The 9,258-nt window shown below is 44.4% G+C and overlaps 1 non-coding gene across 1 annotated transcript; it reads left to right on the forward strand.

The window, feature by feature from the left end:
• Positions 1 to 1,535: 1,535 nt before the first annotated feature.
• Positions 1,536 to 1,692, forward strand: LOC124803765. Its single transcript, XR_007017253.1, has one exon. It is a non-coding gene; the product is annotated as a U1 spliceosomal RNA (small nuclear RNA).
• Positions 1,693 to 9,258: the final 7,566 nt, after the last annotated feature.

Consider the following 9,258-nt stretch of genomic DNA (forward strand, 5'->3'; position numbering starts at 1 on the left):
TTCTCTACGGCCTCACGCAACATTATATTTGGTCCATATCTCGCTAGAATTTCACAGTGAATTTGAAACCCAGATGTTTTATATGTTTACAGCAGCGGCGCCATTTCACTCCGACACTGTGATACACCTGTTATCCGCGCCTCAGCAGAAGTGCGTCTGTAGAAACTCTTGTTGCTCAGTGTTCTTAGCGTTGGACGGTATGTGTAACGTACTTTCTTAAGCTCCTGCTAATTTCCAGACACGACTCAGAGCACGTTTATGTACGTTAAATTACGTGAAATTTTATGACAGAAAACAAATAGTTCTGGGGTTAGACATGCCATATTTCTATTTACAAGTCGTATACGACGTATTAGCTACAGGGTGACAATTACTGAACAATATGAAATAAAATCGTCATAACTTCTGAACGATTTGCGGTTAAACTGCACGTCTGTAGCGGCATGACGAGAATTAGTACGTGCATGCACGGTTTGGTTTAGCAACGGAGCCCACTTTCATTTGGATGGGTTCGTCAATAAGCAAAATTGGCGCATTTGGGGGGCTGAGAACCCGCATTTCGCCATCGAAAAATCTCTTCTCCCTTAACGGGTGACTGTGCGGTGTACAACGTTCAGTCACGGAATAACCGGTGCGATATTCCTCGATAGCACGGTGGCTACTGAACGGCACGTCAGGGTTTTGGAAGATGATTTCATCCCCACTATCCAAAGTGACCCTGATTTCGACAAGATGTAGTTCATGCAAGACCAAGCTCGACCCCATAGAAGCAGGAGAATGTTCGAGGTCATGGAGGAGCACTTTGGAGACCGCATTCTGGCCCTATGGCACACATAGGCATGGATCATAACCCATCCGACTCGTTTCCCTGGGGCTATATTAAACGCAAGGTGTACAGCAATAAACCCAGAACCATTGCTGATCTAAAAACAGCCATTCCAGAGGTAATCGACAGCATCGATGTTCCTACACTTCATCGATCATGCAGAATTTCTCTATTGGTAGGCATATCGAACATGTGAAAACCTGAATCCCAATATCTCTAGTGACGCTTACATGTTGAATAAAGTGTGTCCAACGGCTTAGTTTGTAAGTAATTTACGTATTTTTTATATAGTTCAATAATTGTGACCCTGTGCTTGGAGCTGTAAAACAATCTATAAGAGTAACTGGTCGAAAGAATGATAAAACAGATCAAACATGATATTTCGACTCCTGACCGAACTACGAACGTTGTCTTCACTGGTCACACAGTATCTAGCAAGTAATTAAATTGTTCACAACCAAATGTCGCTTTTTTGGCGAGCACGGAGAGGTGACCTGGCTCAGTGAACACGGAGCTGTTTGCGTGCTCAAAAGTGTGCGCGTTCACGAAAAACATCGATACATCGGATTCCCGATATTTTTAAAAATATCAACAGCTCTTGTATAAACGTGGTGGATAAAAGGAACGACGTGTATTCACGCACTTCATGACATGCTATCTTTCGAGAATGACAGAACAGGCGAAATGGCCATCTTGGTGACTAAATACGTTACCTACCTGGCACAGGGGTTATGGTGATCCTGAAGGCTGTTCTCCCAGGAGAAGGATCTTTCATTGCACAGCGGGGTGGCTGGCCTTTGCCATTATCCCTCATGCGAGTAACTCGGGTGCATAATTTTTTAATGAGCGTTCAGGCGGATTATGTTGTCCTTTCCAAAATGTTGCTGGACTTGACATTGGATGGACTGAGTTGCCGGAATTGTACCACTTTCGAGATTTTATATAGTGTCGTGCAAACAGTAAGTTACAAATTTATTTAAACAATGTCATCCTCAACTGCATGATGTTGTTGTTGGAATGTAATTCAGTGACTGGAAACTGTGAGAAAATCAACACACTACACTTAATTTTCTAAACATATGCAAGTGCCACAAATTAGGAATATGGTTTCTTAACCTCAATCAGTGGCTGCATAAATTGCACCACCCTTGTTTACTGTGCCCTTTGGCGTAAATATATGTGCTAGCCTAAGTTCAGAGAAATGTTCCACATTTTAGTTCTTGCATCATTATATGCAGGCATGCAGTATAACTTTCTCCCTTCTTCCTCCACCCCACACACTATGCATGAACTCTCAGTTTACATTTCATGTATCTGCTCATTTTTTCCATTCAGTCCTAGTTGCACAAATCGTTATGCCAGTCTTTTGTTTTACAAATGAGTTTTGTGGTGGCTTTCCGGCAGAAAACCTCCTTTGGGTAGTTGGAGCTGTAGTTCTACAGTTGTAGATTTCGTCTCCTTTGCTTCGCTTCGCTTGCTTTTTCCGGTAATAATTCTCTTCACCACGTACACAAGAAGTTTTATGAAAACTACAACATACGATCTCTTCCGATATCTCATATCTGACAATATGGGTCTAAGCGGTACGTGGTTCATCCTAATCTTAATAAATGTCGATTAGTAAATTAGGTAAGAATTTTAGAGCAGAATATAGAAAACTCTCCCCTAACGACGATGATTAAAAATCTCTGACTCTCACCTTAAGGAATTACTTTGTAAATAAGCAAACTAAACACACAAATACATAGCTCCTCGATTGTAATTTAATACCAACCTTTTACAAGAATCCTGCGTGCTAAACATTAATTTGTGTGTCCCCTCATGCCTACAGTATCAAGAGATTGGAGGGAAACTGTTGTTGTGCCTTAAACAGCTCTGTAGGTAGCATATGTCTAGGGCAACCAAAGTGAACGTGCTTGAGGTCCTGGATCTCCCTACTGTCGCATTGCACTGATGGTATGATGTGAATTCTGTGGAGAGGGAGACAGTAGTGACCACGATTGAATCTGTCTGGCGGTGCTCATTACGTACTGCTTCTCGTTCTCTCTCTCCGTGTAATTTTAAGTTTCATCTCAGACTTTTCAGCGTACGCTGTGCTCGTGCAATGTGTGGGTCGATTTTTCTGTACCAAGCACCCTTGAGTAAATATTCGGTCTCCGTCTCCTGTTTCATTCGCTTTGGCCCAGGCCTTTGCTTATATAAATTAGGCACGCATGTCATAAGCACCTCTCTTACACCCCACATTTTGCTGCTTCCTTTGTCAGTTGGTTGGCCTTCTAGTACTCCACAATCCTGACATGCTCCTTCGGCCACACAAATGTCTTCAAAGGATATTAATGCAGAGAAGCAGCCTGCATTGGCCTTGACGCAGTAAACCTGGTAAACAGACTGCTGTAAAAATGTAACACTGTACGATGAAATTACCTTTATGATTTTTCCTGCAGCAATTTGTGTTCATATCAGAGAAAAAAATACTGAATTGTCTTCTTTTACCACATGAAGCTTGGTGGGGATTCATTAATGATTTGCCTGTCAAACAGAGATTTTCGGTGGATTTTGTGGTCAAACTGAAGGGAAAGTCAATAAAAACGTTGAACGCAACAATGTTCAGGAAACGATGCAGGCGTCGTTGGATAATTAATCATAATGCACAAATATCTTACTTTTGTCGGGTACGAGGGTCCCATAATTGAACACAGGACGTCGAACAATTTCCAGGTAATCAGATTTAGCACGGTGTTCGGTGGTCCTGAAAATGGGCAGTCGCCTTTATAAGTAATTACGACCGGCCGACGGAAGTTCCTTGCAAAAGCTTTTGGGATGAGTTGCTGAGGTAACAGTAAGGAAACGTGGCGTATGAACCAGTAGACGAAAATGTTGCGTTATCAAGTTGCTTTTCAAATATTGTTGTATAATGGCACAATATAGGTCAGTAGTCGCCAATAATAGTTGTTGCTTTTACAGAAACTGTTGTTTCACCATCTTCAGTACGTCCTCGTCAACGTGTAGGTTGCCAAATGCTGTAGAATATTTCTATAATACAGTGATTAAGTATTTCCACATTTTCGTCGCACGAACTTATTGTTGTGTTGGTGCAGTTTACTGAAAATGGTGGGTGCCAGGTGAGTTCGTGTACAGTGGAGATGGTGCTACGCCAGCTGTCCACTGTATATATCTTACCGGCTACCTGCCCAGCTACGTGGATAAACTGCACTGAAGCACAGACTTTCTGAATTCTTCCTTGTGGAAGGCTCTGAAGACCAGATCAACAGACTTGCAAAAATGTCCAGTCACTAAGTGACTTACATACATTGTCAAAAGATTTCTCAAATTGTGCAAATGTTATAAATCTAAGTCTAAAATAAGTGGTAAGGCCAGGGTTGCCGCGTATATAATTACATTTCTACTGAATAGAGACTGATCGTCTTCAAGGTTGGCTTCTGCTAGTTTTCCCAATCTTCAGTATGAAAGTCGTGACGGTAGTCTGTAATGTGACATAATAAACTGAAGGATTTGTAACATTTATGCATCTCAGCAACTGCCTTCTTTCTAGTAAGAGGTACAGTAATGTTGAAGAATAGACACTCCCTGTGTCTGGTATCTCTTGCATACCAGCCTGAACAGTGCTCCTACTGACAGGTAGAATAGTTTTGCCATAACTAGCTATCTGGAGGACTTCAGTATTTTTGAAGGCGTGTCGTTTGTTCCAGGTGCTTGATTTCGACTTAAGTCTTTCAGTGGCCTCTCAATTTCTTCTTGCAGTATTTCTCCCATCTCACCCTCAACTGCCTCGTCTACTCTTTGTCTTCAGATTTGTTTCCCTTATACAGACTATCTACATAGGTTGTTCACAGTTCCTTTTACAGGTTTCTAGGGATTGTAGAGATGGCATAGTAGGTAAAGTTTTGGTAAGGAACCCGTGTCCGGAAATCTACCGATTGGATGTAAAATAAGTTTGAAGATCGAATCACCGTCTAATCCCCTGCTTCAGGACACGCACACGGAGGAGACGACGAGCCCTCAACTGTGCCCTCTACAGGAGCCCACAGCACTGCCAACGCTGGGATTATTTATCGTCGGTTTCTCTTCGAATGACCAAGGACTTACTGTACAATTTCGAGAGCGTGGCATGTCCGTGGAGCATCACAATCAACTCTATTTGCGATTGAACTAGTTTTCGCAGTTATTATTGCAATCGGGTGAAAGTGGCGTGTGACGTCGTAATTACGACGGGGACTAACGACAGATCCCTCTTCTCATCTGGCGTTTGTACCGGGAAGAGGGAGATTTGAAAGTGTTTCAACATTCAGCTTTGTTATACTCAAATGGTACATTTCCAGATGTGGCTTCCCCATGAAGGCTCCTCTACAACATTTGAGCTTTCCCTTCCTGTAGTTGTAGGTGCTTGCATTCTGCAAAGGGAAACCCACGTCGATTCCCCCTCGTTGGCCGAGGTGGCCGAGCGGTTCTAGGCGCTACAGTCTGGAACCGCGCTACCACTACGGTCGCAGTTTCAAGTCCTGCCTCGGGCATTGATGTGTGTGCTGACCTTAGGTTAGTTAGGTTTAAGTAGTTCTAAGATCTAGGGGACTGATGACCTCAGAACTTAAGTCCCATAGTGCTCAGAGCCATTTGAACCATTTGATCCCCCCTCAGATTTAGTGGTAAGATGCCCCAGTGGATAGCTCGCCAAAAACAGAACACATATCAAGCCTGAAAACAGGAATAAGGTGTACTGAACAGTGAAAAAAAAAAAAAAAAAGCAAAGTGGAAACAGTGAACGGTCCAGGCTCAACAATTGCAATGTTTAGGGGAGGTAGACAGCTCCGGCGTCGTGGTTTCGGGGTCACGATGTTGGACTGTAAAGCAGACTAGCCATGTTAAAACCTCCCAGGTGCCATTTACTTTAATTTTCGAGATACAGCACAGACGTCTAGCAGAAATGAAAACAACAAATAAACGGGTGTGAACTATATTAAAACAAATGAATTCAAGAGTCTAAAACTTCCAAAGTGGAACTTCAAAAACTTTAAAAAACGTACACACATCATAAAGGTTTTGCATCACTTCGGTTCCGAGAGTTCGAGAACCTGTACAAAAAATTGGAATAGAGATCAACATACACATCATTTCCGCCCTTTTTATTTCTCATGATAATGACACGTTGCATGTTGTTCCACCATACAGCGAGAGCTTCAGAGATGGTGGTCCAGGCTGCTGTACACACCCAGTAGCACGTCCTCTTGCATTGATGCATGCCTGTATTCGTCGTGGCATGCAATCCACAAGTTCATCAAGGAACTGTTGGTCCAGATTGTCCCACTCCTCAACGGCGATTCAGAGTGGATCTCTCAGAGTGACTGGTGGGTCACGTCGTTCATAAACGGCTATTTCCACCCTATCCCAGGCATTTTTTATAGGGTTCATGTCTGGAGAACACGCTAGCCACTCTAGTCGAGAGATGTCGTGAGATGTCGTTATCCGGAGGAAAGTCATTCACAAGCTGTGCACAATGGGGGCACGAATTGTCGTCCATGAAGACGAATCCCTATTCAGTATGCTGCCGATATGGTGGCACTATCTGTCGGAGGATGGCATTCACGTATCGTACAGCCGTTACGGAACCTTCCATGACCACTAGCGGCGTACGTCGGCCCCACACAATGCCACCCCAAAAGAGCAGGGAACCTCCACCTTGCTGCACTCACTGGATCGTGTGTTTAAGGCGTTCAGCCTGACCCGATTGGCTCCAAACCCGTCTCCGATGATTCTCTGGTTGAAGGCATATGCGACATTGATCAGTGAACATAACGTGAACAGGTTCTGAGCTGTCTATTCGGCGTGTTTAATAAGTTTTTCATAATGTTATTAAACACTTGATATTGGCACTTTAAAGCCGAAATTTAACACTGCAAATAAAAAACAGTCTAATGGCGGTACTGACTTAAAAGAAATTCGGCATGTTGTTGGGCCCATCTGTACCGCGCTGCATTATGTCATGGTTGCAAAGATGGTACCTCGCCATGGACGTTGGGAGTGAAGTTGCGCATCATGCAGCCTATTGCGCACAGTTTAAGTCGTAACACGATTTCCTGTGGCTGCACGAAAAGCATTATCCAACGTGGTGGCGTTACTGTCAGGGTTCCTCCGAGCCATAATCCCATAGGTAGCGGTCATCCACTGCAGCAGTAGCCCTTGGGCGGCATGAGCGATGCCTGTCATCCACAGTTCCTGTGCATCTGTATCTCCTCCATGTCCGAACAACATCGCTTTAGTTCACTTCGAGACGCCTGGATACTTCCTTGTTGAGAGCCCTTCCTGGCACACAGTAACAATGCGGACGCGATCGAACCGCAGTATTGACCGTCTAGGCATGTTTGAACTACACACAACACGAGCCGTGTACCTCCTTCCTGGTGGAACGACTGGAAATGATCGGCTGTCATATCCCCTCCGTCTAATAGGCGCTGCTCGTGCGTGGTTGTTTACATCTTTGGCCGGTTTTAGTGACAGCTCTGAACAGTCAAAGGGACTGTGTCTTTGATACATTATCCACAGTCAACGTCTATCTTCGGGAGTTCTGGGAAACGGGGTGATGCAGAACTTTTTTTGAAGTATGTATGTTTTAATAGAGCTCAGAGAAACTGTGTGGTTGTGAAACTGTTGTGTTCATTTCTGGCAGCTTATGTGACAAATTGCTTTGTTTCCATCGTTTGTTGCAGCTTTTGTGGCAAACTATTATGTCTTCATCATTTCCTTGGGAATTATCACATTCACACATGAGCACCTACAGTATATCGGGCAAGGAGGCATATCTCACTCACTTTCCAGCTGTACAAATCAGGCGCGTCGGTGAGAGATTCTTATGTCACACGTACTATCACTAATGGCGTGTATGACACACCAGACATATATTCCAGTGGAGGATTCGGTTGACTTGTCGCCTTTGTCATCAAACGTTTGCGGGTACCATTCGAAAGCCATTTCCTTTAGGCTGCTAACAGAGTACTTGTGCAGAATCAACTGTCACTATAGGTCCCTTCCTTACACACCTCGCTGTTGCAGACGGACGTTGCATCACGTCGCAAACACAAATCTGAGTACAGCGAACAGCGGGAAAAAGAAATATGGCATGAGGGATGATTGTAAACGGCGTGCCCGCGTGGCACTCCGGTTATGTGACAACTTAACCACGACACCGATGCTCTTTCAGGCTGCTCTACACTGCACTTCTTGTCTTTGGACCGTTCGCTGTTCCTATTTTGCTTTGTTTTCACAGTTCACCTTTTCTTGGTGATGATCGCGCTTACGCTTCTTCTTCTTGCGTATCTGGCTAGGCCGCGAGGCACAGAGGCGTACGGCCATCACCAGGTGCTGGCGTTCAGTTTACTATTCACACCTTGAATAGTAATCCAGGGGCATTACAAGGACCAACTAGCTCACCCCTATGGTCTGGAGCAGAACTTTGGGCACAGAGAGTCTCGATGCTGAAAGGAAGAATGCATGGCAGGGTCTGAGAAGAGGCGTCGTGGGAAATCACCACCTAATCCACGACCCAACCAAAACGGTTGAAGGCTTCAATCTCAACAGGAAACACTGCTCTAAACAGGTTTCACACGGGAGTAGGACGACGCAGACAGCAAACAACCAAATGGGGCTATACAGAAGATTCGTGCTGTGACTGCGGCGAGGTACAAACAATGGCCCATCTTCTGGTTTGTAACATTCATGGTTTCAGAGTCGGCTCCCTGATGTCGCCCCACAAGTTAACGGACAATGCCGGGAGACGGCTCCATAATCTTAATGTTACTGTGTAATTAATTGTCTTCAATTTATGTGATTTTTGTTCCATTTAATGTAATAATGTAGTTTCCCTGACATAATTGTAATGTAATAACTGATATAATTGGTTTCCACATTGTAAGTTCCAAACGTTTATTGTGATTTATATTAATCTTATCTGTTCTTTGTAAAATGTATCTGGCAGATCGAACGAGAAATAATAATTCACAGTTCAGTACACTTTCTTCCTGTTCTCATGTTTAATCTGTGTTCAGTTTTTGACGTGCAGTCCACTGGGCACTCTCACCACTAAATCTGAGGTGGGGTGAGATGGAGAGTTTCCCTTGCCAGTTCATCTACGTGTACGTCCTAAATGTGATGTAGCTTGGAGAATGCAAGTAACTGAATGTGGAATTTCATTGTTTGTTCGTGGTGATAGAAGCAGCGGAGTGCGTAGGACGGCTGTGTGCCGCAAGTTGTTGGACCGGGGCGAGAGGCAGCACTAGGGAGCTAGCCGACGCCCTCGTGTACTGACACCCAGTGGGCCTCGAAAGGGAGACGTCGTGGTGGGGGGGAGGGCGCAGACAGACAAGCATCTCGTGGTCTCTCCGTTCCGCCAGGACTGGGCTACTAGAGCGGCGAAACCACAC

Source organism: Schistocerca piceifrons, chromosome 6, assembly GCF_021461385.2.
Source record: "Schistocerca piceifrons isolate TAMUIC-IGC-003096 chromosome 6, iqSchPice1.1, whole genome shotgun sequence".
Taxonomy (NCBI): domain Eukaryota; kingdom Metazoa; phylum Arthropoda; class Insecta; order Orthoptera; family Acrididae; genus Schistocerca; species Schistocerca piceifrons.